We start from the raw sequence: 23,157 nt of genomic DNA, 5'->3' as shown, positions 1-23,157 counted from the left end.
TTTGCTGTGAAGGCTGTTCACATAGACTATTCCAAGCTGGGTGTAGTGATGCATACCTGTATTCCCAGTACTCAAGGAGGCAGAGGCAGGTGTATCTTGGTTTGAGGCCGGTATGGTGTACAAAGTGAGTCCAGGACAGCCAAGGCTACACAGAGAAACCCTGTCTCAAAAAACCAAAAACTAACCCCTCTGCAAAATGAAGAGGAGGAAGAAGGAGGAGGAGGAGGAGGAGGAGGAGGAGGAGGAGGAGGAGGAGGAGGAGGAGGAGAAGGAGGAGGAGAAGGAGGAGAAGGAGGAGGAGAAGGAGGAGAAGGAGGAGGAGAAGGAGGAGAAGGAGGAGGAGAAGGAGGAGGAGAAGGAGGAGAAGGAGGAGGAGGAGAAGAAGAAGAAGAAGAAGAAGAAGAAGAAGAAGAAGAAGAAGAAGATTTCTTTCATAAACAGTTATGTTAGCTTAATAGCAGTAAAGTGGGCTTAAGGCTTGCATGCTCATGACCTTGAGTCCAGCCTCATTTTCCTTCCAGGCAAATCTCATTTTCCTTCCCAACCTCGCAAATCTCAAGCAAGACTGTTAACCTTGTTTACAGTGACTTTGTTTACAATGATTTCCCACTTGTGTGCATTATCATTGTCTATTATCTTGGATCTTCCCTTACTAATTGTAACCCAGCCTGGCCTCTCAGGAAAGACCCTCAGATCTCATTGGGTCTCTTAGAGACCCCCTGAAGATACTAATTTCAAAACCACCCAAATCCCATATATGTCCACTGCAAAGGCAATAAAGTCCACCTAAATCCTATATATGCTCACTGCAAAGGCAATAAGTCCACCCAAATACTATACATGCCTACTGCAAAGGCAATAAGTCAACCTAAAACCTATATATGCCTACTGTAAAGGCAATAAGTCAACCTAAATCCTATATATGCCTACTGTAAAGGCATTGAAGTGTGACTCTTGGGAGAAGCCCACATCCATGGTGTCAGTGGGTCTTATTTTCTCTCAACTCTCTTCTTTAAAATCTGTATCACATTAAAGATATCTTTTAGTGAACCCTAGCTCTGCTTCATGCTGGCTTGTCCTTATATCATTTATCATGTCCAGGACACTAAGGACCTGGTTTTACCTGTCAAAATCACTAAAAGACTCAGAGACCTTCTCAGGCTTCTGAGCATGGTGGTGTGATGCATGCTTCTATCTTTGCTCAACACTCACTCTTCCCATACACGCATGTATGTATGTGTTGATGTGGACTTGCTGTTTGGGGTCTTGTTATACTGCCGCTGCTGAAAATTGATGGACTTGTCTGTACAGTATCTCACAACGTTTTTGGGCCATGAAAATCAACCAGTGCTAAGGATGTTGGGAAGCCAGCTGTTGATACAAAAACACAACTCTCACCCCAAGGGGGAATAAGAAATAGTTTATCCTGGAGCCGAATATGAGGATCGTGGCTCAGGAACATAGATTTAGGTTTCACCATGGAAGAGGTTACATAAGAATTTATTAGCCACAAAACAACAGAAAAAGCCATAAACCAAGACATTTACCAGATACGTTGGTGGGAGCTGCAGGCAGGGAAAAACTCCATTGTGGGTCCCAGGTGTTGTGTGATGGCATTCTTAGCATTTGGATTTGTAAAAGCAAATGGTCTCTTAAGAATATATTATGAGGTTTTGATAACCACAGGATATTAGGCCAGTCACAGTATGGGCAGTACATGTCTTTAAAGGGACTAAAAATAGTCCAAGATAATTGGGCTCTCACCTATAACATTTTAGCTCTCTAAAATCTTGAAGATCAGTCATTTGGCCTTGTAGAATCTTTTAAAAAAGATGCAGCTTTTCTCTCTTCTTCCTTTCTTCCTTCCCTTTTCTTTTCTATCTTTTCCTTATTTTTGTGATGGTGGGAGGGGGAGTTTCAGTTTACACACAATGTCTGAAGCACCATTGCAAATCAATCCATTGGTCTTCATGCCCTGTGCCAAACATGTTTCCAGGCATCCATGCATGGATCCATCCATTCGTGTAGGTGGGAAATCTCATCACAATACATTAAATGTAAAGTATAGCTTTACTATTCTGATGAACCTGTGGTATTTTTTTCATAGTTTCAACAAAGATTCTTTTGGGAATGGAGATACAGATGCTAAAAAGATATTTTTGCCTTGTTTTGGAGTTTAAGTTATTCATTGTTTTTGAAAGTTCACATCACAGTGGCAAATATTCTTGAGGAATGTGAGTTGCTGATACAGTATATTTGTTTCAGTTGGTTGTATTTGGTACTGACATCTACATACTAATTTCTGATAATTCTGGGCACAGGTTTTGATGGCTTCCTTCTATTTCTAGTTTAGTTCTGGAATATTGGAAATAAATATTATCTCATTCATATACATTTACTCATATATTATTTTTCATATGTTATTTTTTAGATTTATTTATATATTTAAATTATATATGTGTGTATATGCCATGTGAGTGCAGTGCCAAAAGAGGCCAGAAGAAGGTGTCAGATCACCCTGGAGCTGGAATTACAGGTGTTTGTGAGCTGTGTGTCATGCTGGTGAGTGAGCTGAGATCCTCTACAGGAACAATGTTCACACTTAACCACTGAGTAATCTCTGGAGGCCTCTACATATATATTCTTATATATTTCTCCAAAGGTAAAGAAAAGGTATGTAGGTAACTTATGCTGTCATTTAGTTTTGTCTCAGTGAGGTAAAATAGATTTTAAAATATTTAAAATTAGAGGAGGTGCTGGATTTTCTGGAAGGTGGGTACTGTCTTAGAAAGATCAATCGAAACAACAACTGTAATCATATCCCCTCCACTCCAATCTTCTTTCTTGGATTAGTCTAAGAGCATGTGTCATCTCCCTCCAGCATACCTCTCTCTGGTTTTTGAGAACTTTTTGTAGAAATGAAAATATGATCCTGAAAAACTCTCTCCCTTCCCTCTCCCTCTCCCCCTTTCTGTGTAGGTCAAAGGACATCCTTCAATATTATTGTTTCTTGGGTTTTTATTTTTGAGACAAGCTCTTTTACTTTTACTTCGAACTCCATGATTTGGTTAGGTTGGCTGGTCAGAGAGTGCTAGGAATCTGCCCATCTCTGCCTTCCCACTTCTGGGATTACAAATGTGCACTCTTTCTGCCTGGCTTTCTATTATTTTTAACATGAGCTCTGGGAATCAAACTCAAGTCCTGCTTATACAGCGAACACTTTACTGGTACAGCCATTTCCAAAGCCCCATCTTCAGGTGCTAATCCAGGCTCTTTTCCTGTATCAAATCATATTGTAATATAATTGGGGGGCTCTCTAATTTTGTGCAGTATTGTTTATACACACACACATATATGTATATATTTAAACTTTTTTTTAAATGAAAAACTGGGTGTCTTTTTTATAAACTCTTTTGTCTTAGTTAGGGTTATTATTGGTGCAAGTAAATACCATGACCAAAAAGCAAGTTGAGGAGGAAAAGGGTTTAATTAGCTTATACTTCCACATTGCTGTTCATCACCAAAGGAAGTCAGGACAGGAACTAAAACAGGAAAAGATCCTGGAGGGAGGAGCTGATTCAGAAGCCATGGAGGGATGCTGCCTACTGGCTTGCTCACCACGACTTGCTCAGCCTGCTTTTTTTTTTTTTTTTAGCTTATAATCACTCGTATTTTTTTTTTAATTTTATTTTTCTTTTTAGTTACATTTTGTTAACTCTGTGTCCCAGCTGTATCTCGCTCCCTCATGCCCTCCCCAACCCCACACTCCCTCCCTGGTCTCCTCCCTGCCCCTTTCCAAGTCCACTGATAGGGGAGGACCTCCTCCCCTTCAGCCTGCTTTTTTATGGATCCCAGGACCACTGTCTCAGAAATGGCACCATCAATAATGGGTGGGACCCTCCCCCATTAATTGCTAATTGAGAAAATAAATGCCTTACAGCTGGCTTTCATGGAGGCATTGCATCAGTGGAGGCTCCTTTCTCTGTGATGACTCTATCTTGTGTCAAATTGATGCAAAACCTGCCAGCATATCTTCTAAAGGGGTCCGTGCCGGAAAAGATTAAGAATGTAGTGCAAATTCCATCTTTGGTATGGCTCAAACAGTTGCAGATCTGGCCTGTCCATCCGTCCAGTGCCATTTCGTCTCCTTTTTACCCCATCTGTGTATTATCATACACACACAGTGGGCTGTTGCTAAGATATACTCTCCAGTTTTCTAGCCTCACAACTGTAGTCCTTGGAAGTTCTGTCCTGACTGCAGTTACCTGCTTAAGCTTGAGTGACAAGCCTTGGGAAAACCTTCTCCACCCTGCATTGCCTGAACTATCAAGTAGAATTTTATAGTAATTAAATTATAAGCTAGTTTCAAAATAGATATTAAACTCTTTGATGACAGTTTTTATTCCTTCTGATCCTTGAGACCTGTATCTAGCAGAATGCTGGTCATATAGATGAGACATGTTTGATGGTTCACAAAATGGTAATATGGATACATCATTTTAGGATATATTGTTAGTGGAGACAAGTCACAATTGCTTGGATATATGTGACCAATAAAGACTAAGGTGGGAGCCAGAGACATGGCTCAGCTGGTAAAGTGCTTGCCATAGAAGCATGAGGACCTGAGTTTGAATCTCCAAACCCTTGGAAAGAAGCTAGGCACAGTGTGTGATTACGACCAAGCTGTTGAAGAGGCAGTGGCAGGATTCCTGACACTCACAGTACAGCCTACTTCATGAATTATGGCCAGTGAGACACCTTGTCTCCTATTTTATTTCTCTCTGGTCTTGGCTGTAGATGTGAGGTGACCAACTTATGAAAGTTCCTGTCCTGACTTCCCTGCAGTCATGCAGCGATGGACTGTGACCTGGAAGTGGGAGCTTAAATAAATCCCCTTCTCCTCTAAGCTGCTTTTAATCGGGAGATTATCTACATCTGCATCATCTCTGTCTGTATCTATGTCACCTATAGGTGTATCTGTGTCTATGTCTATCTCTAAATAATGTATATCTATACATATTTTATCTATTTATATCTGTTGATATTACCATATCTGTGTATCTATGTCTATGCACAACAGAAATGAAACTAGTTTGGGTTCAAATTTCATCTTCACTTGACGTTGAGTGATTAGCTCATGTCTTCACCTCAGTTTCTTCACCTGGAAAAGACAGAATAGTGGTAGCTCATGGGATACAATGGGGAGACTTTGAGATGTCATATTAGTCATTTAGTATATTTCTACAATGTTATATTCCTGGAAGTTTATGCATGAGCATGTCTTATCATGGATGCTCCTTCAGGAAAGTAAGCTGAAATTTAGGCTTTGGGAGGTGGCTCAGTGACTACTTGTTTGCCTGCAAGTGTAAGGAGTGTAGTTCTGATCCTAGGGCCCTTGTAATTTTTAAGAGGTCATGGTGGCTTGCCTGTCATTTTAGGCTTAAAAGTAACAGGGGGTCTCCAGTGTGAGCAAATCTGGTGATATTAGAGGACTTTGAATTTCAGAGATCTGTCTCAATGAGAAAGGAGGAAGAGTGATGGAGGATGATTTTCAACATAATCTTGGGCCTTCACATCCATATGATTTCAAAACTTTCATATATCCATGTGCATACACCAGACATACATAAAAATGGAAAAGGCAAAAACCAAAAAACTGAGATCCAGTACTTCCAGGTTGGAATTAAGAAATCATGTCCCTTTACCTTGAAGCAAAGAGTAGGTCATTGACCCTGGCTTGGGGCTTCTTCTTTCCATCTTGTCTGTTGGGTGAAAAATGTTTTCTTGAGTAGGAACAGGCTATATTTAATCAGACACTTTCAACTTTCTTTCTGTGATGAGTTATGGGCATTTTGTCAACCTTTTCCACATCCCCTCAGTTTCATTTCTGATGTGAGCGATTACTCTGTCAAGCATGTTGAGAGCTGACTAGTCTTTCTTTTTTTCTATATCCACACAGAATTTCCTCTTATTTTACAAGAATGAAGTGACCTTAATTTGCAGAGGTTTTCATAGCTATTTGAGCCCAAGGCTTCTTGAAGACACCCACTCTTGTGTCGCTGTTATCTGAGAATTCTAATGGCGCATTCTATGTGTTATGACTGCAGTGGTTCAGAAGTCTTGCCTGGATGGAGGTTGGAAAATAAAGCTCGGTGTCATTCTAGGTGTCCTTTAATGGACAGTAAAACTCAGTGCCATTCTAGGTGGACTTTAATGGACAGTAAAGCTCAGTGTCATTCTAGATGTCCTTAATGGACAATAAAGCTCAGTGTTGTTCTAGGTGTCGTTCTAGGTGTCCTTAATGGGCAGTAAAGCTCAGTGTTGTTCTAGGTGTCCTTACTGGAAAGTCTTATTCTTGTGTCACTTTCATTGGTGCTGTGCTTTGTAATTTCTTGACGTTCCTTTTTTCCTCCCTCCCTTCTTTTTTCCTTCTTTCCTTTCCTTCCTTCCTTCTCATATGTATGTATGTGGTGTATATACATGTGATATATATGTGGGTGCAGTTGTGCACACAGAGGCCAGAGAAGGACACTAGCCATCTGCTTTATCACCCTGTAGTGCCAGTTACTTGGGATTCTGAGTCAGGAAGATTACAAATTTAAGGACTGCCTGGCCTTACAAAGTGAGTTCAAGATCAGCCTAAGCAAATTAATGAGAGCCTAATTCAAAATCAGCCCCAGGCACCCATCTGTCTCCTATTACTAGGATGACAAGTGCATGTCATGATGCCTTCCATATTCTACATGGGTTTTGAGGCTGTAAGATACTTACTCTTGTAGGACAAACACTTTACTGAATGAGAATGTGAATATGTTATTTTTGCTCCTAAAGATGAGTTTAGGATATCTTGCAACCCAGATGCTGGAAGAGAAGTATGATTTGTGCATTGTCCAGTTGTCTTTAGAGAGGCTTCTTTTGGCAGCAGGTGAAAGCAGATGTAGCGGTCCACAGTCAGACATTATGCAGAGAGAGAGAGATAGAGGAGAGAGAGAGAGGGAGAGAATATAAATTGGAGATCTCTATTGGGTTCCTCCTCTACGAACTCCAGGAATCCTGTGAAAGAGGGGAAAGAATTCTAGGAGTCAGAGCAAATGGAGTACACCAGGAGAACATAGCTTATTGAATCAACTAAGCAGGATATGTACAGGCTCACAGAGACTAACGGGGCAAGCAAGGGCCCTGCCTGGGTTTGTGCCAGGTCCTCTGCTTAGAAGCTGCAGCTGTTAACTTGGTGTTTTTGTTGTACTGCTCACTGTGGGAGCAGGTGTGTCTCTGACCCTTTTGTCTGATCTTGAGAATCTTTTCTTCTGTTAGGTTGTCTTATCCTGATTTACTGTGAGGGCTCTTGCCTTATCTTGTTGCATTTTGTTTTGCTGTGTTTGCTTGTTGTCTTTTTGGGGTCTGTTCTTTTCTGATGTTAGGTCAAGGGGGAGTTTGGATTTTGGGAAGAGGGTTGGTAGGGGAGAGGTGGAAAGAGTGGAAGGAGGGAAAACTGAAAGAAGAATCTATTTTCAACTAAAAAACCTAAAGTTAAAATAATTGCTACCCAGTCTAGACTGAACTCGATTTCTGGGGAATCCATGAACATCAACAGTTACTCCTAAGCATCCAAACCAGACTTCTGGCAATGCTTTCTTCATGCTGTGCACCCTCAAAGGGATCTAGAAGGGACTTTGATTGGATTTTATTTCTCATCAGAATAACCTCTGGAGGATGGTGGCAGAAAGAGAAATGGGGAATTGTGGGGATTCAGAAGAAGCAAAGCAATGGTTGGAGATGGTCAAGAAAAATTTCACACCTTTCCAACTTGGGCTGAGCAGAATGGCTCCCACAAAGAAGGGTTGTGAGAAGAAGAGCCATTTTACCAACGACAAGGTGGTGACTTGGCAGTACACCGTCAACATTAACAGGCACATCCATGGAGTGGGCTTCAGGCAGTACGCTCCTCAGACACTCAAAGAAATTTGGAAGTTTGCCATGAAGGAGATGGGGACTCCTGATTCATGCACAGAGATACCAGACTCAAGAAAGCTGTCTGGGCCAAAGGGATAAATAATGTTCCATAGCTCATCTAAATACATTTGTCCCAAAAAAAATTGTAGTGAAGATGAGGACTCACCAAACAAGCTCTACATATTGGTAACTTACATGCTTGTTACAACATTCAAAAATCTACAGACTGTCAATATAACCTACTGAATGTCCTATACTGACAAATTTTTTTTTCATGGAAGTGCTTTTTTTTTTTTTTTAAATAATCAGTATAACTTAAATATATGGAAATGAAGAGGCTATCTTTCCAAATGCCAGATCTTACCGAGTAGAAGCAGAAGAGTGGGTGTTGCTGGGGCTGAAGAGATGGCTCAGAGGTTACGAGTATTTGCTGCTCTGACAGAGGACTAGGGCTCAATTCCCAGCACCGCATCTGGCAGCCCACAACTGCCTGTTACCCCAGTTCCAGGGTATCTGACACTCTCTTCTGTCCTCCACAGATAACTCCAGACACATGTAATACGGACAAGCAGGTGGAAATATATATCCTAAAGAACTTGGCAAGAGAAAGCATAAACAAACAGCTTGGTTCAACTGTGCATTTCAACCATGGGACTTTGGCCAGTTTTAAATGCTAACTTTTCACAACCCAGAATCACCCCGGGAATTGAGAAATTATCCAGATTAGGTAATCTGGATAATAAACAGCAAAAGTGGACATTTGCTGTTTAATTATTATTATTGTAACGACAACCACTTAGGTATTTGGACTGTCATATGGGAGGATGAGGAAACTATAGTACATACTCTGTTGTTTGATGTCACTGAAATCTATGGGATTTTATAGTATTGTTTGATGCTTCAGGTATAGTGGGTCAAAACAGATGGAAATTTTTACTTGAAAGAGATCACAGGCTTCTCATCTTAGTTCATGTGAGCCTAGTGGCTTGAACACTGTCCGAGGTAAAGCTAATTGCCAAGTTGATACAGCTTAAAGTCACCTGAGAGGAATTTCTTAGGTTATATTGACTCTGGGTGTGTCTGTGGAGACTGTCTTGATTATTAATGGAGGAGGGCTCTGCCCACTGTGAGTGATGCCTTTCCCTGCACAGGTGGTATTTGAGCACAGGGGTCTTTTCTGAGACTGATACTCCACCAAGGACCATGTATGGCTATAACCTAGAATCTCTGCTCAGATGTAGGCTGTGGTAGCTCAGTAACCAATTGGTTTTCCATAGTAAGGGGAACAGGGACTATTTCTGATAGGAACTCAATGGCAGGCTCTTTGACCTCCTCACTCCCCAAGGGAGGAGCAGTCCTGCTAGGCCACAGAGGAGGACTTTGCAGCCAGTCCTGAAGATACCTGATAAAACAGGGTCAGATGAAAGGAGAGGAGGTCCTCCCCTATCAGTGGACTTGGAAAGGGACAGGGAGGAGATGAGGGAGGGAGAGTGGGATTGGGAGGGATGAGGGAGCAGGATACAGCTGGGATACAGAGTTAGTAAAATGTAACTAATAATAAAAATAAAAATAAAAGAAAGCTACTTAAGCAGGAGCCTGTAAATGAACCAGAGAATGACCCAGCAAGCAGCATTTCTTCATGGTTTCTGCTTCATATTCCTGCTTTGAGCTCCTTCTCGTTTCCCTAACTGGTAAGCATAAGTGGAGTCAGCCTTTCTTCCCCGTCTCTCTGCTGGTCAGAAGCTTCATCACAACCACAGAAGGACAGTCAGTGCTGTTGTGTTTGGACATGGAGTAGTTCCCACAGGCTTGTGTGTTTGAACACTCAGTTGACAGTTAGTGGCACTGTTTGGGATTTTGTGGAACCTTTTGGAGCTGGATCCTTGCTAGAAGAGGTAGCTTGTTAGGGCCATGAACTGAGGCTTTATATGGCCCAAATCTACTTCCCTCTCTTGGCTTCTGACTGGAAATGCAAAGTGACCAGCCACCCTCTCCTTTCTACCACAGTGCTGTCCCCACCCAGACCAAGAAGGCAACATCTAAGTGGGAATAAGCCTTTCCTTCCTTAAATGCTTCTTGTTAGGCCTTTTGTCACAGTCATGAGAAAAGTGACTGCTCCGTGGAGATTCTCTATCAGTTTCTTTCCTTTCATTATTTTGGGGTGTCTTCTAGGGCACTAGGTTTACATCTTAAGCAGGTTGCCCTTTCTTCTTTCTTATTGACTTCAAAACCTACTAGTTTTACTGTTTCCTTTTTTTTGTATATATATATATGTACATGTTATATATATATATATACATATATTTGTATACACGTAATATGTATTCTGCTTTTAAAAATTAATTAATTAATTAATTAATTAATTAAATTTGTTGATCAGTTTGTTTGTAGCAGAACAACAGAACTCAAGTTCCACATTTTCTGGAAAGATGATGATTCTTCCCAATCTAATAATTACAACAGCACCTCTGGATGTTCCTGTCATCGGCACCTGCTGACTAAGCCTGTTTACTCTTCACACACCATGTCAAGCAGGCACAGAGATTATCCTTACTATTCAGGCTTCAGAGGAACCAAGGCAGGAAGAAGCTGGCACAGTTAGGAGGATGGGGAGCCCGGATATAAACCCAAGGCTTCTGACTGGGGAGTTTGTCAATGACTCCATTTATGTAAGGTTCAGTTGGTATTTTCCCAAAAATCTTCTTTACTTTTGTACCCTCTAAACATATTCTGCCAGAAATCCTTCAGTATAATCAGTAAAGGAATGAATATTCATAATCTCTTTCTCTTATGCATCTCTCGTGGATTCAAGTATAACTAACATATTATTTATTATTGTTGTTATCATTATCATTATTTTGAAATATAGTCTCATATCTCAGACTGGCTTTGAACTCATTATGTAGTGGAGGGTGACTTGAACTTCTGCCTCCGCCCCTCCAGTACTTGGATTACAGGCACGCATTGCCACACCAAGTGCTGGGGATGGAACCCAGGGCGTCATGTGTGTTAGGCAAGAACTCTCTCAATTTCGTTCCGTCCCTAGCATTGGCGGAGCTTCAGAGAAGTCGGAATGAACTGAAGCTCCCTGAGACGTTAGTACGTAGGCTGGTTGGACTCACACCCAGGTGCCTCTTCATTATTTACTGTGACTCAAGTGTAAGAGCACTGGGGAAGGAAGGCCCAGCGTGGCTTTGGGCTTTAAGTGAGCACTCACTGCTTGGCTTCCTGGGGCTTGGCCTTGAAGAGGGGGTGGTGATTAAATGGTACAGAAGGGGAGGGGTGGTTTATAGAAATTAAGCTGCAACCAAGATTGATAAATGGGTAATGTCAGGAGTTTTTGCTGAGAAAATTTGACAATCATTGACTTCCTCAGCATGCAAATTTCCTCATGGGAATACTTTCTTTGAAATCACTTCTCGCCATATCTTAAAATACCAACAAGGTTTCCAGATTATAGACCCAGATATTATGAAACAGAGCTCAGAAAGACAGAGCTGCTATGGAAAGCATTCTGCCAGAAGGGAAAAAGCCTTTCCCCTTTCCATATACGCTGAGGGCTGAAACATCATTTATGGCCTAACTTACTTTTGAGTTCTTGGGAGATTCTACGAGGATAACATCAACTTTGCCTTGCTTTGACCCCTGCCAACACTTCACAAAGGTGACCTCCTTCCTTTTTTCCTTTCTTCCTTTTTGAAAAAAAAAAACATTTATTACTATTATTATTTCCAATTTATTTACTTTGTATTCTGGTTATAGCCCTCTTCCCTATCTCCTCCCAGTCCCACCCTCCCTTCCTCTTCCCCTCCTTTCCCTCTTCCCTAGTCCACTGACTGACCCTAGCCTATCAGGTCTTACCAGGACTGTCTGGAACCTCTTCCTCTGTGGGCTGGCTAGGTCTCTACCCCAGAGAGAAGTGATCAAAGAACAGGCAACCGAGTTTATGTCAGAGACTGTCCCTTCTACCCTTACTAGGGAACCTACATGGATACTGACCTATTTGTGGGCTACGTCTGAGCATGGGCTCTAGGTCCTCTCTACACATGGTCTTTGGTTGATATGTCAGTCTCTGTCATTCTCCCTGGGCCCAACTTTTTTATTTTTTATTTTTTGGCTTTGTTGGTCTCCTTGTATGGCTCCTGTCCCATCCAGGCCATTCTTCTTAAAGAATAGATTGGTTTGATTTTTGTTCTTCATGAGACCTATTACTGTGTGTCAAATATCCAACCTTTCAGGGCTCTGTTTTCTCCTTCTGGGGTGAAAGAACTGTCTTTTTTGTAGTGACTTTGTTGTTGTTGTTACTGTGACAAAAATACCCAAAGAAGCATCTTAAGGAAGGAAGGATTTATTTTGGCTCAAAGTTTAGGTATAGTCCATCATGATGGGAAGGCAGGGCAGTAAGAGGGCAAGACTTCTCGCCTCCTCTTTAAAATGTATGACATCTGTGTGTATATGAGGGTGTGTGTATATGTGTATGGGGGAGAGAGAGAGGAGAGGAGAGGGAGAGAGAGATAGGGAGGGAGGAGACATGTCAAGGTTGCGTGTTTTCCTCAGTTACCTTCCACTTTATTGTTTTTGAGACAGAGACCCCACGGAATCTGGGGCTACCTGCTCACTGGTTTTTGAGACAGAGACCCCACGGAATCTGGGGCTACCTGCTCACTGGTTTGTGTAGGCTGGCTGGACAGTGAGTGCCAAGGTGCTGACTGTTTCTGCCTCCCAGGTCTGAAGCTGTAGGTGTACACTGCCGTGCCTGGCTTTTGACATGGGTGCTGGGGTTCCAAACTTAGATCCTCATGCTTGCTCACTAAGCATTCTGCCACCCTAGCCGTCCCCTCAGCCCACTTGTCTGGTGCTTTTTATGCATTCTGTGGTAGTGCGGCTCACACCCAGAGTAGGTCTTCCTACGTCAGCAAATTCATTCTGGGGTTTTTGCTACCAAGACCCATCACCTTAGTACTCATGGTAGATGCTACTTCCTGTTGTGGCTGACTTTACAGAAATTCCACATCTGAAACTACAAAGGTAACACCATAGCATTTGTGGCATTTTCAGTGTTATCCGACATCTATGACCTCTGAAGGCAATTTTTCAACAGAGCAACAATCATCTGGGGAGGTAATCTCAACAATAGACTGTCTACATTGGGTTGTCTTAAGTTAATTCATGTCCAGCCCACCATGGCAAACACCATTCCCTAGACTGTGGGTCCTGACCTGTTTGAGTGGAGAGCCTGAGCTGGACACAAGGAAGCAAGTGATCAACTCTGCATTCATTTCTCTCTGCTCTTGACTGAGCATGTTATGTAACTAGATGTTTGAGGTTCCTACATTGATCTCTTTACAGTGATGGACTGTAACCTCAAACTGTGAACTGAAATAAATGACTTTCTCCCCTGAGTTGTTTTTTGGTCAGTGTGTCTTGACAGAAAGAAAACTAGAGTAGGCTCATACTCTAATTTGGAGGACAGAAGATGACTGTGTTCAGGTTATATGAGAATCCACCAGTATTTTGCATGTGATGCAGAGTCTTATGATTCTGCTTGACTGTCCTAAAGATTCTAGAGGAAACACTGTTTCTGGGGTGATATAAAATCAGTAGATTCACTAAAGATTACTATTGTCCCCAAGAGTGAGCCCCAGCCAACCCAACAGAGACCTGACTAAAACAATGAGCAGGGGAAGTAAACACACACACACACACACACACACACACACACACACACACACACACACCGCTCCCTTCTCTCTCAAGACTCTAGTTGGGGCAGCTCAACTCATCTGTTCCCACACTGAGGTTCCCATAATCATTGCTTATTACATCTTTGGACTGAGACTGAGTTACATGCTGGATCTTCTGGGATTTACCAGTTGTTGGTCATGAGATTTTATAGCTTCTATAATCATGCAAAACACTGTCTTATAATGAAGCATATATATGCACACTATATTTATACATATATAGACACATTATATATGTAACAATGATTAATTTTAGAAAGTCCATGAATTTGAAAGAGAGAAAGGAGTGGGAAAAGAGGAAAGGAAGAATGACATACGTATATGTCAACCTCAAAAAAATAAAAGAAATAATTAAAAAGAAAGACTGGTGAGTAGAAAAGTACAGAATATATATATATATATATATATATATATATATATATATATATATATCCCATAAACACAAAAATTTTTCTGTATAAAAATGTTTGAATGAATGAATGGCCATTAACATTAAGGCACTTTATACTGAGATCATGTGACTCATGCATGAGATGTGTATAGGGTGAGGAACTAGACAGAGTAAGAATGTCAGGACTCCCACTATTCAGAGTTTTCACCTTTCATGTCTTCACTTAGTCCCTGGAAGTATGAGTGCATTAATTTGCTTGTTTGTTTGAGACAGGGTGTTACAGAGCTCAGGTTAGGGGCTCTCGTCTCTCCTCTTAGATGCTGGGGTTGCAGGGGGGCACCACACCTACCCTGTGTGGGTCCTGGGGATCTGAACCCTGGCTCTTAAATTTACATGGAATGTGCTTTAAGGTCGGAGTCATTTCCCCAGATTCCAAAGCGCACCATTTTGATGAACATTTGGTGTGTTTTGACAAATGTATGCTAAAGTACAGCACAATCAACACACAGAATATTCTTGTGACTACACAAAGTCCTTGTCCTTTTATGGCCATGTCTGACCTCCCTGCCCTAGGGGGAACTGCTAATGTTTGCTGTCACTGTAGGTTAATCTGCCTGTTTTGGCATTTCACACAAATGGGATCACATACTCTGTATTCCTTTATGTCTGGCTTCTTGTTTGAATGCTTTGCAGATTGCACATGTATCCAAAGCAAGTAAGTGAAGGATGTAGGACATTCTGACTTATGGCAGTTAGCCCAGAGATTTAAGTATGATTGATTTAAGTATGATTGATACTTATTGTGTAGGTTGTACTTACATGACTTTTAATTTTTAAAAGCTCATATTCAAAATCCGAGGCTGTGAAGACTAGAGGTTTTGTAGGAATTGAGTCAGGTGCAGCCTGTTGCAGGCCTGAGTCTTGTCAGGGGTAAAAGCAGAAAGGTGAATATTTCAAAGGAGGTGGGAGGGACCTCAGTGTGTGAAAAGAGGGCCCCTTTGAGGTTACTGAAGGCTACCCAAGCCTTTGTAGGGCCTAAGATGGGAATAGGTTAGGGCCAGCTTTTGCTTTCTGTGCTCCTGTATCCAACTGATAAGATGCTTCTGTTCTTAGTGTTGGAGATTCGGGGTCACAGCAAAGCGCAGAAGGTGATATAGGATCCCTGCAATTGCATCTTGGGAAAATGGTGAGCAGTATCTGCTCTATGACATTGAAATGAGGTCTGTTTCTTCAGTTATGTCCCGGGTCACGCCTATTGCGGAATTTGACTCACCTGGATGCTTGTATTCATCTTTTATCATGACACTAACCTTAAAGAATAACTTTGTTTTCAATTTGTGATGTCCCTTGTTAGATGAGAGTATATTTTATACTTCTTATTAAATGGCAACAGTTATTTCTGAAAGTGGATACTGCATAGCTTCACTACTAGGGGAATAAAAGCTGAAGGGAGATGGTGGGAGAAATAAGCCTTTTGTTTTATGATGCTCCAGAAACTGATTGTGGGCATAAAAGAATAAAACAACTCATACATCCACCAGAGCTTATTGTATTATCAGGTGATACGCCTGTCTCTCTGATAAATAGGACTCAGTAGAACAGTTAATAAAAGCACAAGAGTTATTTGCCACAGAAGCACAACAGCACAGAGCCACTCAGAGGCAGTCCGTGGTGGCTTTCTTTGTCATAAGAAAAACCAGAGATAGCTGAAGGTGACACACACCTCCTCTTCCGAACTGTGCTAGGATGTGTGTTCCACATGGCAGCCTTCAAAACGTCTGTCTCAGGGGCTTCAGGGTGCTTCTGGCAACAAACAGAGATACAGATGACATTTGAGTGGTGTGTGTGTGTGTGTGTGTGTGTGTGTGTGTGTGTGTGTGTGTGTTAAGTTTTAAACACAAGACAAGTGACTGAGGTGCCTATTTAAAATATCATAGAAGACCTTGCCTTCAGGTTCTCCCAGCATCCCTCAGTCCCTACCTATTACAGGGTATGAAGGGCATACCCCACCCTCTACCCTGAACTCTCCAGCCCAGGGGATAGGCTGGCCTTTCCCCAGAGAGTCTTCCCTATATAATCCAGACTTTTTGCTTACTGACCCCCTTTCGGTGCCTTTGGCCTCCTGGCTGCTGTACTTGGTTCCCCTCTCCATCTGTCCATGTGGCTTAAGGTCATGACCTCTCTGGACTCTCCCTCTGTATGGAGTACATCTCTCAGATGTGCTTACCTCTGGCTCTGCTCTCCCTCATAGCTATAGAAAACTTTTTCCTCTACCATACCTAGGAGTAGTCATGTTCTTCCCTTTTTATTTCTTTTTCTCATTTTGTGTGTGTGTGTATGTGTGTGTGTGTGTGTGTGTGTGTGTGTGTGTGTGTGTCTGTGATATGCTGTATTCAGAGTGCAGGTGCTTATAGTATCATGTAAGATGTCTTCCTTGATTGCTTTCCACTATATTCTTACTAAAAGGGCTATTTTTTAGTGTGCATGTATTATCTGTATGTGTACCACATTAAAGAGCCCACAAAGGGTCTCTGATTCCCAGGATCCAGAGTTAAAGGTTGTAAGTGCTGGGCATAGAACTCAGGTCTTCTGGAATGGCAGCAAGTGCTCGTGACTGCTGAGCTGTCCCTGCAGCTCCCTATCGTGTTTTTTGAGAGAGGCTTTCTCAGTGAAACTTGAGCTCATCTATTTCAATAACCAGTGAGCTCTGGGGAGTAAGTCTCCATGCCCCGCTGCTAGGGTTAGAGATGCCTGGCACCTCACCTGGCCTTTGCATGGATGCTGGGGACTCACACACACACAACATTTTACATAAAACAAAAGCACCTGCACATCTTTGTGGCTGTTTTGGTCTTTACTGATTTGCTCACACATGGCCCAATTTCTTACAAGGTATGCAGCAGCCCAGCTCTTCCTGTGAATGTTCAGGGAATTTGGAGAGAGAACACTTTCCCAACGTTCTAACTATTCTTCCCAAGAAACAGGTGTGGTTCCTGGTGAATAAGTCACTAATACCTTACACAAAATCCACAGGCTCTGAAATTGCCCCTAGGCCTTTCATACCAACTAGCAGGTGGGTTCTTTTCCTCGCTCAGTTAAAGAATTAAATGGCATGAGAAGAACTCAGGCAAACCTGAAGGTGAAGTCTATTGGCAAGAATTACAGACCTCTAGGGTATGGAAGCCCCACTCCAGCTGGGGAGACCAGACTCTAAGGGGCTTGGGAGGGGGTCACTGGGGTTTTGGGAATCCTACCCAGTCATTCACCTTTGTCTCTGTGCACGTTCCATAGTGACAGTTTGGGTCTCTGTAAATGTTAATTGGCTGGGAAAAGCATGGACTCCCCCACTCACCCTGATCCTTAGTATATAATACACACAGGGCAACCTGTGTGTGGAATCGTCTGTGATTCAGAGCCATGGAAACTTAATGGCTGCGGCAACAAGTCACAAACAAATGGAAGCTTACTGCCTGTTGCTGGGAGCCAGAAGCCCAGCAATCTGGGTTGCGGTTTATGTTCCCCTTCTCCCATGCTTGGGCTTCACGGGCCTTGCTCACAGTGAAGTTTGGCAGAAGCCCTAACAGGCACCTTTAATGCGAAGCACTTCTCAACTCTATTATATTGGAGGCTTTTTGAAATCGTTCAACACTGCCTTGAATTAATATTTCACAGAAATTAGTTTCGGAAATACTTGTTTTCAAATGACCTCAAGAAAAGTGGTTTTATTCCCCTCTGACCTTATCCCTGAAGCTGATACTTCAATAAGAGGAAGAGAAATATTTTTGGGTTTATTTTCATTATCAGTTCTTAATGTCATTCCCAGCGGAAGGGGGTCACCTCCTTTACCTGGGCCAGATGCAGCCACCACATTGGGATCTGCCTGTTTGCATGTTCTCTGGTTAATTAGAGTCTCTGCATAAGTTGGTGTGCTGAGTCACCCACCTAATATTTCCTACCTTAAGTTACCTTTGTGGGCTTGGGGGTGGCTGTGGGCAAAATGCTTGTCGTGCAAACCTGTGGGCTTGAGTTCAGTCATCAGGGTGTGTGTGTTATCTTGTTGCTGGAGAGGTGTAGACAGGGGGATCCCTGGGGCTCAGTGGCCAGCAAGCCTAGTTGAATTGGAACACAGAGGAAAGGGGAGAGGCTGTGCCTCATAGACAAGGTGGAGAGCAACTGGGGAAGGACATTGGAGGGTGGCCTTTTGGCTTCCACAGTCATGACTGCACACGTGCAGGGCCCCCCTCCCACATGTGAATATATAACTTCCATGCACAAATACACACACAAATTACCTCCTGAATGATACTGTTTTCATTCCTAGAACTTAGTTCACATCTTGTAACTCACTCTGAAGATGGTGTTGTACATTTATTCATACAGCCTTTTATGGAGCCATAATAAAAATATGGCCTACTACAACTAGGCTTAGGCACTAAAACAGCAGCATCTCTTTAACATTTTTATTTTATTTTTGTGTATATGCCAGTGTGGTTCTGTGAACATGAGTGTAGCATCTGAGGAGGCCAGGAGAGCATGCCATATGCCCTGCATCTGGAGTCACAGGCAGTTGGAAGTTACCTAATTTGGGTGCTAGGAACTGAACTCAGATCCTCTGCAAAGTGAGTGATCTTAAGCACTGAGCAATCTCCAGTCCCACAAAACTCATTTATATCACACCACTGCTGGGAGATAGTCATGAGATTAATACTGTCAATCAGGTGTCATTCCATAAAGTTATACTGCGAAAAGTGGGTAGAGGTGGGGGTTGCATTTTAATAGACTCTTCAGAACAGCACACAAGATAAAAAGACAATCCCACCTGTGCTTTGTATTTGATAGCTGTCATCACCTCAAAGAGTTGAAGATGATAACATATCACTGTTGATATTTTAAATGTTTTATGGCACAGGAGGGGGTTGAAGGGAAAAAGGAAATCAATAAAATGTTGATATATAGTCGTCCCTCAATAATACCTTGACTCCCTGAAAAAGATTAAGACATTACAAAGAGCCAGCCATGCTCTTGTGCCCCAGAAGGGTTCTTTCTTAAATTGGGAAAGTTCATTTAGAAAAGCTCTGGTTCCACAAGGGTGAACTTGCCACGCACTGGGAAAGGTGGTTTTAATTAAAGCGCCAGTGCTTCATCATCTGAACTTTGTTTATTGCTTCCTGAATCTGATTTATGGAGATCAGGGGATGAATAAATTCTTAAATGTGAAACTCGAGTTGGAAAAATTAGAGGGGAAAATTAATTTTAAAGTGTAACCACTAGCATAAACACATTTGCTTCTGTCTGGAACCAAATATAAACTTGGCTTTCGCAAGTGAAGAAGCCACGGCTATTGCCACATCGAGCCGGCAGTTCTGCTTTTCTGACAGCACGATGTTTGAACATCTGGATGACAGGCTCAAATTTAAGCATTTCCAGCTGACTCAGTCCATTTATAGGACAAGAAAACCCCTATTACAGAAGATAGCTCTCATCCAACATCACAGACAGAAAGCATCCTCACCGTTTTTAACAAAAACTTGAACAATGGATTTCTTGTGTTTTATAAATTTTATTTGTGTGTGTGTGTGTGTGTGTGTGTGTGTGTGTGTGTGTGTGTGTAGAAGCAGGAAGTTGGTTGGCACTAGGCATCTTCTTCACTTTATGAAATAGACTTTCTCAGTGAACCTGGCTCTCTGTTATTGGACCAGACTGCCTAGCAAGCAAGGTTAGGGATCTGCTCATGTCTGATTTCCCAGATAGGGGATTGCATGTGTATGCTCTGGCACCTGGCTTTACCAACTGCTAGGGCTCTACACTCAGGTCTTCCGTGGTTGTATGGCATACACATTACTGATGGAGCCACCTTTCAGCCCAGCTTTGTGTGTATGCTGATTCTCTGTGTTTACAATTTTAAAATTCCCTAGGATTTACTACAAATTGACTGCTTGCTTGATGTACATTTTTAGATATTCTCTGACTATTAAACAAAAGTATTATGCATCTAAATTACACAAAGAAGGCCAGATATGGTGGTGAACCCCTTTAACTATAGCATTGAGTAGGCTGAGGAAGGCAGATTTTTGGAGTTCAAAAACAGCCTGGTCTACACAGTGAATTTTCATCTAGTCAGGATGACATACTGAACCCTGGCTCAAAACAACAAAACAAAACCAAAAACAATGGGCTGGAGAAATGAAGTGACTCAGGGGCTAAAATCACGTGTTGCTTTTGCAGAGGACTGAAGTTCAGGTTCCAGCACCTACATTGTGGCTCATAATCATGTTTAACGCCCATTCCAGAGGATCCAATTCCCTTTTCCAACCTGTGGGTACCAAGCACGCACACGTGTACACACAGACATGCAGGCAAAACATGCACACACTTAAATTGAAATGGATAAATCTTTTAAAAATGAAAAAAAAGCCTAACCCAACCCCCAAACAAAACCAAAATTACATAGAGAAAATCAAACCCAGAGAAAGCGAGTGTATGTGCTCACACATAATATGTACATGCATACGATGTGATGTGTGTATGTGCATATGCCTGGTATTTTAAAAATGGATAAAAGTCAAGACATGTGGTCTTTCTATGAGTCTCCAGATGGGCATTTGCTTTGATTTATCCTGCATGGTGTGGGGAGAAATATCTCTGAAGCACCAGCATTGGCTTGTTCTGCTGTGAGCTGTAGGATCTTCCTGGGTCTGCAATGTGCCTAGCGGTATACCCCAAACCATACCAGGGGATGTTCCATTGATGAGCATTGCTTTCTAGGCTCATCTTCAAAGCTTTCCTTGGTAGGACTGCTGTCTTGATGAGTCCTGTGTGTTTGGTACTGAGTAGGCTGTGTGTATTTAGATGTTCGCTGCAGGAATCAAGAGACCACTCTTTGGAGGGAGAACATTCAATCCATTTTGTGTACCTACAACTGTGGTCTTCACTGTCCCTGGACCATGGCATTTCTCAAACCAAATGAAGGTGGTCAATGGGATACCTCTTTGTTTAAGGACATTCTTGTGTGCCTGTGTGCATGCATATGTGCATGGGTGTGCATGCAACTGCGTGGAGGGGCCAGAGGCTGATTCGGGTATCCTTATCAATCTCTCTCTACATTTTGGACAGGTCTCTCATTGGCCTGGATTGCTCTAATTTGTCTAGAATGGTTGGTCAGGAAGCACAAGGGATCTGCCCTCCTTCATTTCCTCAGCAGTGGAGTTACAAACATACCTCACTATGTTTATGCCTTTTAGATGGGTTTTGGGATTGGAACTCAAATCCTCTTGCTGGCAAGTTAAGCATTTTACAGACTGAGCACATCACTAACCTGTATTTCTTAATAACCATTCTTTCAAAAACAAACTAAAGAAAATGTGGTACATTTACACAATGAAATACTACTCAGCTATTAAAAACAAGGAAACCTTGAAATGTGCAGGCAAATGGAAAATATCATTCTGAGTAAGGTAACCCAGACCCAGAAAGACACGTATGGTATATACATGTGTGTGTGTGTATATATATATATATATATACACACACACACACACTTAAAAGAGGATATTAGCCATGAAATACAGGATAATCATGCTACAACCCACAGAACAAAAGAAGCTAAGTAGCAAGTAGGGCCCAAGGGAAGATGCTTGAATCTCACTCAGAAGGGGAATAAAATAGACATCTGGGGTGGATGAAGGAAGGGAACTGTGGGACATGGGATGGTGAAAGGAACTTGAGTGGAGCTAAGGTATGGGGAGGAGAGGCAAGAGGGCTGAGGGGGGGAATCGGTGTGGTGGGTATCTTTGGGACAAGCTGAAGACCTGGGTCAGGGGAGGCTGGGGGTTTATGGGGATGGCCGTAGCTGAGACTCCTAGTAGTGTGAGATATGGAGCCTGAAGTGGCCATCTCTTGTAGCCAGGCAGGACTTCCAGTGGAGGGAGGGGGACACTATCCCACCTACAAAACCTTCTACCCAAAATTTGTCCTGCCTACAATATGTGCAGGGATAAAGATGGGGCAGAAATTAAGGGGATGACCAACCAATTTCTAGTCTGGTTTAAGACCCACCCCCATAGCAGAAAGCCAACCTCTGACACTATTAATGATACTCCCCTATACTTGCAGACAGGAGTCTGACATAAGTGTTCTCTGAGAGACTTCATGCAGCAGCTGATGAAAACAGATGCTGAGACCCACAACCAAACATTAGGTGGAGCTCAAGGAGTCTTGTAGAAGAGTGGGAGGAGAGATTGAGAAAACCAGGGTGTGGTCAAGAACACCACAAGAAGACCTATAGAATCGACTGGCCTGGGCCCATGCTGGCTCAGCAAGCCTGAACTACCAGCCAAAAGAGCGTAGGCTGGGCCCAGACCCACTGTTCATGTGCAGCAGGTGTACATCTTGGTCATAACGTGGGTCTCCTGACATTTGTAGCTAGGGGGGGCTGTCTCTGACTCTGTTGCCTGCCTTTCGATCCCTTTTCCCTGACTGGGCTGCCTTGTCCGGCCTCAGAGGGAGAGCATGTGTTTCGTCCTGCTGTGACTTGAGGTGCCAGGGTAGGTTGGTACCCATGAGGAGTCTCCCCTTCTATTAGGAGAAGGAAAGGGGGAATGAGGGAAAGAGGTCTGTAGAGATGGGAATGGCAAGAGAGGAGGGGGCTGTGATCAGGATGTAAAGTGAATAAATGATTTATTAAGAAGAAGAAAAAAAGCCTAAGCTATTTGTCTTGCTTAATGGCAACTCCGTGAGCTATTTTGTTCTCTCTCACATCGTTGACTCGCCTTATTTTTAGCTCCCTTCCGAGTGACCCGACACTCCTCTTTTAAGCGCTTATGAAGATCTTTCATTTGGGAATCCATCTGTCACTTGGATACTCATGATTCCTTAGGTTTTGCAGTGCTCATTATGTCTTTAGAAGTGGTCTGTGTGTTTCCTTCATGACTAATAATGAGCCTGCCAAGATAAGGGCAAAGTTTCTTTCCCTTACTATTTCTAGCTCAGGCCCACCACACACCTGGTGCTCCTTAAATTTTTATAGAATAAATTAATGGTTGCATTCAAATTTCCTTCTTGACCAGTTTT

At 42.5% G+C, this 23,157-nt stretch overlaps 1 pseudogene; it reads left to right on the top strand.

Annotated features, from left to right (window-relative positions):
• Positions 1-5,137: 5,137 nt before the first annotated feature.
• On the top strand, positions 5,138-8,199 carry LOC129673450 (60S ribosomal protein L31-like; annotated as a pseudogene).
• Positions 8,200-23,157: the final 14,958 nt, after the last annotated feature.

The sequence above is a fragment of the Psammomys obesus genome, unplaced genomic scaffold, assembly GCF_907164565.1.
Source record: "Psammomys obesus unplaced genomic scaffold, mPsaObe1.curated_primary_1811, whole genome shotgun sequence".
Taxonomy (NCBI): domain Eukaryota; kingdom Metazoa; phylum Chordata; class Mammalia; order Rodentia; family Muridae; genus Psammomys; species Psammomys obesus.
The sequence above is the reverse complement of the archived record's forward strand: the minus strand, read 5'-3'. Positions and strand labels throughout refer to the sequence as shown.